We start from the raw sequence: 9,615 nt of genomic DNA on the forward strand, positions 1-9,615 counted from the left end.
TGAGGATGGCCAGGTCCATCAGAATTGGTCATCATATAGTGTTGTTGTTGAAGTATGTAATGATCTCCTGGTCCTGCTCATTTCACTCAGCATCAGTTCGTGTAAGTCTCTCCAGGCCTTTCTGAAATCATCCTGTTGGTCATTTCTTACAGAACAGTAATATTCCATAATATTCATATACCACAATTTATTCAGCCATTCTCCAACTGATGGACATCCATTCAGTTTCCAGTTTCTAGCCACTACAAAAAGGGCTGCCACAAACATTCGTGCACATACAGATCCCTTTCCCTTCTTTATAATCTCTTTGGGATATAAGCCCAGTAGTAACACTGCTGGATCAAAGGGTATGCACAGTTTGATAACTTTTTGACCATAGTTCCAAACTACTCTCCAAAATGGTTGGATTTGTTCACAACTCCACCAACAATGCATCAATGTCCCAGTTTTCCCACATCCCCTCCAACAATCATCATTATTTTTTCCTGTCATCTTAGCCAATCTGACAGGTGTGTAATGGTATCTTAGAGTTGTCTTAATTTGCATTTCTCTGATTAATAATGACTGGGAGCATCTTTTCATATGACTAGAAATAGTTTCAATTTCTTCATCTGAGAATTGTCTGTTCATATCCTTTGTATGTCATTAATCATAAAGAATAGATAAAATTCTAATGGTCTGTGAGCTTATCATCAATACTGATTTAATCAAGTACTCTCCCATTTAATTCACATATCTCTGTTAATAAGTTACTTGCTTGTAACACATCAGTAAAAGAATGTGAAATTATTTGCGGGGGGAAAACTGTCAATATTGAACTGATCATTCACATTTGACCGTGTCCAGAGGTTGAAAATCACAGTTCATTCATAGCATGGATGCCATGAACTTTACAGGTGCTATTTTCTTGTTCTTCTTTTACCCTGGTTCCAAGAAATGGTCCTGGCCTAATAGAAAGGGAGGTGGGAGGAAGGGATTTGTTTGCTTTCTGTCTTGTTCTCCTCACCTTCAGGTGCTGGGAGTTGGAACCACAAAGAGTTGGAGCCAGGATTGCAGATGCCATGGTTCAGCAGTCATTCATCTCAACATGAAGTTCCTAAAACCAGGTGCAAGTCTAGGACTCGAGGGTGAGGTTTCGACTTTGAACTGGGACTGTGCTTTGTGGAAACTGAGCCAAACTATAAACCCTAACTCCTCCCCTTCCTGATACAGAGTGGGAAGAGGATTATGCTTCCCATATGTTGGGGGAATAAATTTGCATATTTGTGATTAATTTTTTTTACTTAATAATATTTTTCCAATTGTATGTGAATATAGTTTACAACATTCATTTTTATAAGATTTTAATATAATTATACAATCATATTAAATATATTTCCAAAATAGTCATGTTGTAAAGAAAAATCAGAATAAAAGGGGAAAATCATGAGAAAGAAAAAAGAAAACAAACAAATGAACAAAAAAAGATGAGAATAGTGTGCTTCCCTGTCAGATTGGCTAAGATGACAGGAAAAAATAATGATGATTGTTGGAGGGGATGTGGGAAAACTGGGACATTGATGCATTGTTGGTGGAGTTGTGAACGAATCCAACCATTCTGGAGAGTAGTTTGGAACTATGCTCAAAAAGTTATAAACTGTGCATACCCTTTGATCCAACAGTGTTACTACTGGGATTATATCCCAAAGAGATTATAAAGAAGGGAAAGGGACCTGTATGTGCACGAATGTTTGTGGCAGCCCTTTTTGTAGTGGCTAAAAACTGGAAACTGAATGGATGTCCATCAGTTGGAGAATGGCTGAATAAATTGTGGTATATGAATATTATGGAATATTACTGTTCTGTAAGAAATAACCAACAGGATGATTTCAGAAAGGCCTGGAGAGACTTACACGAACTGATGCTGAGTGAAATGAGCAGGACCAGGAGATCATTATATACTTCAACAACAATACTATATGATGACCAGTTCTGGTGGACCAGGCCATTCTCAGCAACGAGATCAACCAAATCATTTCCAATGGAGCAGTAATGAACTGAACCAGCTATGCCCAGAAAAAGAACTCTGGGAGATGGCTAAAAACCATTACATTGAATTCCCAATCCCTATATTTATGCCCACCTGCATTTTTGATTTCCTTCACAAGCTAATTGTACAATATTTCAGAGTCTGATTCTTTTTGTACAGCAAAATAACATTTTGGTCATGTATACTTATTGTGCATCTAATTTATATTTTAATATATTTAACATCTATTGGTCATCCTGCTATCTAGGGGAGAGGGTGGGGGGCTAAGAGGTGAAAAATTGGAACAAGAGGTTTGGCAATTGTTAATGCTGTAAAGTTACCCATGCATATATCCTGTAAATAAAGGGCTATAAAATAAAATAAAACTATGAAAAAAAAAAAAAGAGAATAGTGTGCTTCAATCTGCATTCAGTGTACAAAGTTCATTCTCTGGATGTAGACAGCATTATCCATCCCAAGTCTACTGGAATTGTCTTAGATCACTATATTGTTGAGAAGAGCTAAGTCTATCATAATTGATCATCACATAATTTTGCTATCGCTGTGAACAATGTTCTCCTGGTTTTGCTCACTTTGCCTAACATCAATTCATATGAGTCCAGGTTTTTCTGAAATTTGCTTGCTCATCTTTATAAAACATTAGTATTCCATACATAAACTACAACTTGCTTAATGGGCATCTCATCAATTTCTAATTCTTTGCCACCATAAAATATCTTTATACAGGTGAGTCCTTTTCCCTTTTTTAGTAATCTCTTTGGGATAGAGAACCAGTAGTGGTATTGTTGGATCAAAGGTTATGAACAGTTCTATAAACCTCTGGGCATAATTCCAAATTGCTCTCCAGAATGGTTGGCTCAGATATTTGAGATTTTTAAAAACAGAACAAATGCAACCTTTTCCTACATGATATGTCTTCATGTAGTTGAAATCCATTATCATGTCTTTTCTCCCATCACTATGTTTCATGTTTTCAACATCTTTTCTTCACTAGCATTTCCATGATTTTCCATAAGCAATATAACCAATCTTTTGGAGCTGAGCCAAAAGGTGTGGATAAGGAGCAAAAGGGGAGGAGGAAGAGGAAGGAAAGCATGTGTGTCAGACATTTTTTTCCTAGCATTTTCTGAGAATCCAAAGTGCCTCAGACTTGAATTACAGGCAAATTGCCTAATGACAGATTCCAATTCTGGGAAGCCTCAAGGGGGAAGAGAAACAGAAGATAATATTATCAAGTGAGACTGAGAGGACTGAAACTTTGACCTTGATAGAAATGATGAGGGTTGAAGCCAGAACATTGTCAAAACCAAAAACTATATGCTGAACTTTGCTGTTGATTGAAATGACAGCTATTTCAAGATTAGGATCAGAAGTATTCTGCACAAGATGACGTCTGAGACGTCTTTCATCTCTGATTCAGTGAAATAACTGAAGAGTGGGAGAAAATCAGACTTTTTTCCCCAAAGAGGAGAATCAGGTCCATTAATAATTAGGTAAACATTTATTTTTTTTAATTTAATTTAATTTTTTTTATTTAATAGCCTTTTATTTACAGGTTATATGTATGGGTAACTTTACAGCATTAACAGTTGCCAAACCTCTTGTTCCAGTTTTTCACCTCTTACCTCCTACCCCCTCCCCCAGATGGCAGGATGACCAGTAGATGTTAAATATATTAAAATATAAATTAGATACACAATAAGCATACATGATTAGGTAAACATTTAGAGGAATTTCTATAAGATTCTATGAGAAAAGGGGATGCAATGGAATGTCATGGTAGTATTCTAAAGCAATTTAACAAGTTTGGTTCTGATGGATGGAACCAATGGGCCTTATGTCTACTTGCCTTAACTCCAAAAGCATTTTAGCAGAGAGAGAAAGAGCAGCCAAACATTGACACAGACATAAAAGGTAAGCTTCTTGAGGATATTGTCTTTATGTTCTCACTGCCTACCTGATATAGAGCATAGTGTCTAGCATACAGCAGGCACTTAATAAATGTCAGTTGACTGACTGACATTTGTACACAGTACACAGATATACATGACATTCACATCCATAGCATAAGTACATACTTTCATACACATACACATAGACCTATAGATACCCAACTATGATCTGTGCGTGCATGGTTGTCCATCTATTTCCTCACTCTTTAGCCCCTCAAAACAATATCTCTCTGAGTGGACCTCCAGTTTACAGCTACTATACCCCAGGAAATGACAATTCATCCCTCTGTTCAAAGATATGTCCCTGGGAGAAAGGTGTGTGTCTATGTGTGTGTGTGTGTGTGTGTGTGTGTGTGAAGGGATTGTTGCTAGGTTTGTGTTTTGTTTTTACTTTTTCTGACAGTTTACAGTTTTACTATCCCTATCACTTTTCAACAGAGTTCCAAGATCTGGGGCAAATGTCAGAGGCAAGCATACTTTATAAAGGTCCTGAAAGTAAACTGGGCTGATTAGGCTAATTAAATGGACACTGCGTTTATTCCTTTTAGTGCAGGAAGCCTGAAGGAAACTAATCGATATACCCCCAAACAGGGAGCAGAATTTTCTCAAGTGGAGACAGTTGCTGTATTTGCAAACATAACTGGGTTTTATATATCCCAGATTACTTAACATGGAGGCATCATGTGGGAGAGATCAGAAATTATCTTTTAGGAAAAGACCTTCTTCCTTGCCCTACCACATGGATAGAAGTACCCTCTTGATATTCTGCAAAATAGGAACAGGGTGCATCTTTAAAAATGATGGGGCAGACTACTGGGTCTGTATTCCAAGGAAATCATAAAAGAGGGAAAAGGGCCCATATGTACAAAAATGTTTGTAGCAGCTCTTTTTGTGGTAGCAAAGAATTAGAAAATAAGTAGATGCTCAAAAATTGGGTAGTGGCTGAATAAGCTGTGGTATATGAAGGTAGTGGAATATTATTGTTCTATTAAAAAAATAATGGACAACTGATTTTAAAAAGGCCTGGAAAAATTTACATGAACTGATGCTGAATGAAATAAGTAGAACTAGACATACATTGTACAAAATAACGGCAAGAATGTGCAATGATCAACTATAAAAGATCCAGTTTTTCTCAGTGGTTCAGTGCTCCAAAGCAATCCCAATAGATATTAGACAGAAAATGGCATGTGCATCCAGAAAAAGAACTAAGGAGATTGAATGAAATCAACACGTGCTATGTTCACTTCTTTTTTCTGTTGTTTTTTCTCTCTCATAATTTTTCCCTTTTGTTCTAATTTTTCTCTCCCAATATGATTCATGAAGCAATGTATATGAAAATAAATAAATAAATAATTTTTTTAAATGGCTGGGCAGGGACACATTTTCTTTTCCACCATGTCCAGAGGGGGTGAAGGTTCTGTTTATTCATAGCATGGGAACCATGAACTGAATCTGGGTGAAAGGAAGCCTTACCTTCCCCTAACCCTCCCCGCCCCCCTCGCCACCTCTTCCACTGCTCCCTTTTAGGCCCTGTGGCCCCAAGAAATGGGCTTAGGGTTATTTTCTGGTCTATTCGGTTTGTTCTTTTTAGATCTAAGTGCAGGCAGTAGAATTCACAGACCTGGCAACATTGGAGGACAAATTCCAGGCCAGATGTTGTAGCCAGCCCCACAGGGAACCCTGGAAAAGCCAAGGACTTTGGATGAAAGCTTTGGATGAGGAACTCAATGGACCTGAGTTATATGGGAACTAAGCTAAAATGTGAACCAAATCCCATCCCTCTCCTCAAAGACTGAGGTAGTACATAAAGGAATTTCCCTGTTGCTTTCCCCTGGATAGGTACAGAGCATGCTTATATGTTTATTCTTGCCATATTTTGGGTATAAGCATTCCTTTGTAAGTGCAAGTGATTGTTAATTGGCTAAGTGGAACTAGAGTACAGGAACTTTGGTAGGAGCTAGAACCAATGGCAGAGAGATTGGCTATCCCTCAACTCCCCTAAGGGTAAAGAACAACTCGAAATACTTAGAGGAGGAACAAACTATATCAAATCTGGCTCTAGGGCAGTTGGAACCAAAGTAATTCCTGTTTATGCAATTATGGCTTGATAAATTTTTCTGACAACCTTAGTCAAGGTCTACATAGAGCTTAGATTAAGGAATTTTTTCTAATAATGCACCATTTTTGCTTGTATCAAAAATAACTTATTTCTCAGAGAAGCAAATAGCAGATAGAGGAGGCAGTTAGTTGGCTTAGTAGATAGATAGAGCACTGGGCCTAGAGTAAGGAAAATCTGAGTTCAAATCTAGCTTTAGACACTGACTAGCTGTGTGACCCTGGGAAAGCTATTTAACTACTGTTTACCTTAATCCATGGAGAAGGAAATGGCAAATCACTCCAGTATCTTTGTCAAGAAACTTCATGGACTGTATTTTAGTCAAGCTATGGTTTACAAGGTCTCAGAGACTTGAACATGATGACAGAACAACAACAGCAATACTAGATAGAAGGCTGATCCTGAACCCAAGAAAACTTATGTTGTTGTATCAGTGAAGGAAGTTTCCATGCCAGAAATTCCATACACGGATTAAAAAAAAATAGACATTAACCAAACCAAAAATGCCATCTTGCTGAATCTCAGTCTGTGAAATCCTTGGGATATGACATTTTTAGGTCTTCCTATCTTACAGTGCAGTGAAAAGTAGCCTAGATTTGGCATTAGAAAGCCTGGTTTTGAGTCTTTGCTCTGACTCTGAATGACCTTGCATACATGCTCCAAGCTTCTAAACTCATTCATAAAATGAGGAAATTGGACTACATGGATTCTAAGCACTCTTGAAAGTCTAAATCAATGATTCTAGGATCCCTTCTCTTTCTTCAGAGACTACTGAAAGTATTCCCCAAACTCAGCTTTCCAAGGTAAATCTATCCTCTATTGATCCTCTTGTTCAAATTTTCTGTGTTCTAATTTCTCCTCACAAACTTTGCTGATGACACAGTATGATGGATTGCTCAGTTCAATGTAAAAAAATCCTTCAGGTGCTTTAGAACAGTAATTTCCAAATCAATCTACTTGTTTACTGAACAAATATGTTTTAATTTAGGATGACCTAATGAGAGTTTTAAGTAGATCAGGGTCAGAGAACATGGAGAATGTTTAAGGTTCAGGAACATAATGTTCATGGAAGATTGTATAAACTTTAACCTCTGGCATTGTCTTTTTCACAATTATTTTTAAGCGACTAGCTCCAGGCTCCATAACTCTTATCAACTCTATTCACAGATCAAAGTGGTGTCAGTCTTAGTAAATTTTATTATTCATGTATATTTGTGGGCACAGTGACTTCTCCCTTCTCCCTCTGCCTCCACTTCTGCTAGTTACCCTGATAATCGGCCAGATGACTGAATCCATGCACCCTGCTTTATCGAGGAGAAAAGATATTTGATGAAATAACTAAAGAATAAAATACTTCATTTATTCAAGAGAATATGACTCAGAGAAGTGATGGCATGACTTGCAAGTGAATTGGATTGCAGTGAGGGAGGGCTGTGCAAAATCACCATTCTCACTTTCTCTTATCTGGATACAGTGACCAGATATAGATGTGAAAAACCTCAGTTTCCCTGAATTGTTCTGCCTCAGTTTCCCTAATGGCAACCGCCCCCTTCCTTGTCCCATTGGGCCTGAGAGAATAGGGGCCTCTGGCCACTGTCATATTCCAAAGAACCATAAAACTCCAGATGGCTTATCTCAAATGCTTAGTTAGGTATCTCCTAGTCTCAGAGTTCCTGTCTCCTGTTCAACTGCCTTCTTGACCCCCAACCTGTCAGAATTCAAAAGTTATGGTTCTTTTTGGAATTTCCACTCTGCCAGTGCTCTGTACCTCCCCCCTCCCCTTGCCTTTATTTCCCTGATAGCTGGAATCCTATAAAACTCTCGAATTACTTGCTGGTTGCTGGATGCTTTGAGACAAGAGTCCCATCCAAGCTGGCTGGCTATGCTAGTCCAAATTTTCCACTATTGAAATATTAAAAACCCTAATCTCTGTCTTGCCTCAGTTTCTCCAGCATTACATTTCTGGGGGCCCCATCGAAATATGAGATCTGAGAGCAAAATTAGAGATTAGCAAACAGGTTTCTGCTGGGAGTCTTGTGCCGTCTGGACCTGGACTCTTTTTAGGGAAGCCTTTCCAGAATCCCATGGAGAGAGCAGTTCCAGCCACAGCAAGAACTCACCACAGACATCTCTATTTCAGCCGCAGTGCAGTAACTGGTTTGAAACCCCTGCAGGGTAAGTATTCTGTCTGGTCTGACTGCTAGCAAATCTGGATTCCCAGGATAAGTTGAGCTGACGAAGTGCCAAAGAGGCTTGTGGTACAATCTGGTCTGGGTGCCTTCCAAAACAAATTTGGGTGCTTTAGTGCACAATTCTGGGTGGTTTTAAGGTATTTAAACCCTACTGGTCTGAGTGCCTCCAGGCACAAATCTGGGTGCTGGGTAATTTTTTTTACATCTAGATACTCTCTGTAAAGGCAGAGAATGCACCAAACTGGAGTTTTGAAGTCTATTTAAAGCTCAATTTGGGTTCAGTGAGGGAGAGATAGTCAACCTGAAAACTTCCCTCAAGGCACTCCTGAGATATCAGGAGTTTGCCCCTATCCTGTATATGTTAAATGTTGTGTCTGTGTGGTCTGTGTTTGTGATTTGTCTATCTGTTGGGTTGATTTAAGAAGTTGTGTTAAGTTTTAAGAACAATGATTAAGAAGTTGGGCAATTGGTCATTTCAGTGTTACCAACGTGCTTAGCATAAAAAAATGCTTGTGGTTTTTAACTTCTTATTGGACTTAATTGTAACCTGTCTACACTAATTTGGAAAAAAAGAAGAACAAAGAAAAGCTTGACTGCTTTTAAAACCTGGCAGAAAAACGGTTTTTCGAAAAGCTTGCTAAGGAAAAAAGGGGGACAATAAAATCTTGTCTGATTCAAATTTCAGCTCTGCCTGAGAGGAGGTAAGAGAAAGGGAAAAAAACTTTGGCGAAAAAAAAAAAAAACTTTACTAGTCAAACTTCTGAGAGACAGTTTAAAAAATATATGTGTGTGTGTGTGTGTGTGTGTGTGTGTGTGTGTATAAAACCAAATGGTAATTCAGTTTGTCTGCAACAATTGATTGGAATTTAGGGGAACTTATTTAAGGGGGAAAAAGCCATATCCTTTTGGCTTATTGGCCTATTGAATTTTGGAGACTTAGTTTTTAAAGTGGTACTATGTTCTGGAAATTGTGGGAGATAATCCTATGCCTTGTGCATGCTAAATCTGTTTATTCTGGGTATAACATTTTAGGAATTTGTTTGAATATTGAACCATTACTACTGAAAGACAAAATTTTTTAAGGCTGTATTTGATTTGATTAACTTTAACAATAGCTTGTTAAAACAAAGTCCTGATACCTTACCTGAAGAGGTCACACACCCCCTAATTAGATGAAGTACTTTACCTTCTAAAACATATATTAGGTAATTTGTAAACATTATAAGTTATGCTTTAAAATTTTGTTAGCTCTTTTGAGCATGTGTATGATCTTTATGAAGTTATTTAGCAGTTAACTGTATTGTGAATCTTAAAAGTTTAGAA

The sequence above is a fragment of the Sarcophilus harrisii genome, chromosome 5 (genome assembly GCF_902635505.1).
Source record: "Sarcophilus harrisii chromosome 5, mSarHar1.11, whole genome shotgun sequence".
NCBI classification, from domain to species: Eukaryota; Metazoa; Chordata; class Mammalia; order Dasyuromorphia; family Dasyuridae; genus Sarcophilus; species Sarcophilus harrisii.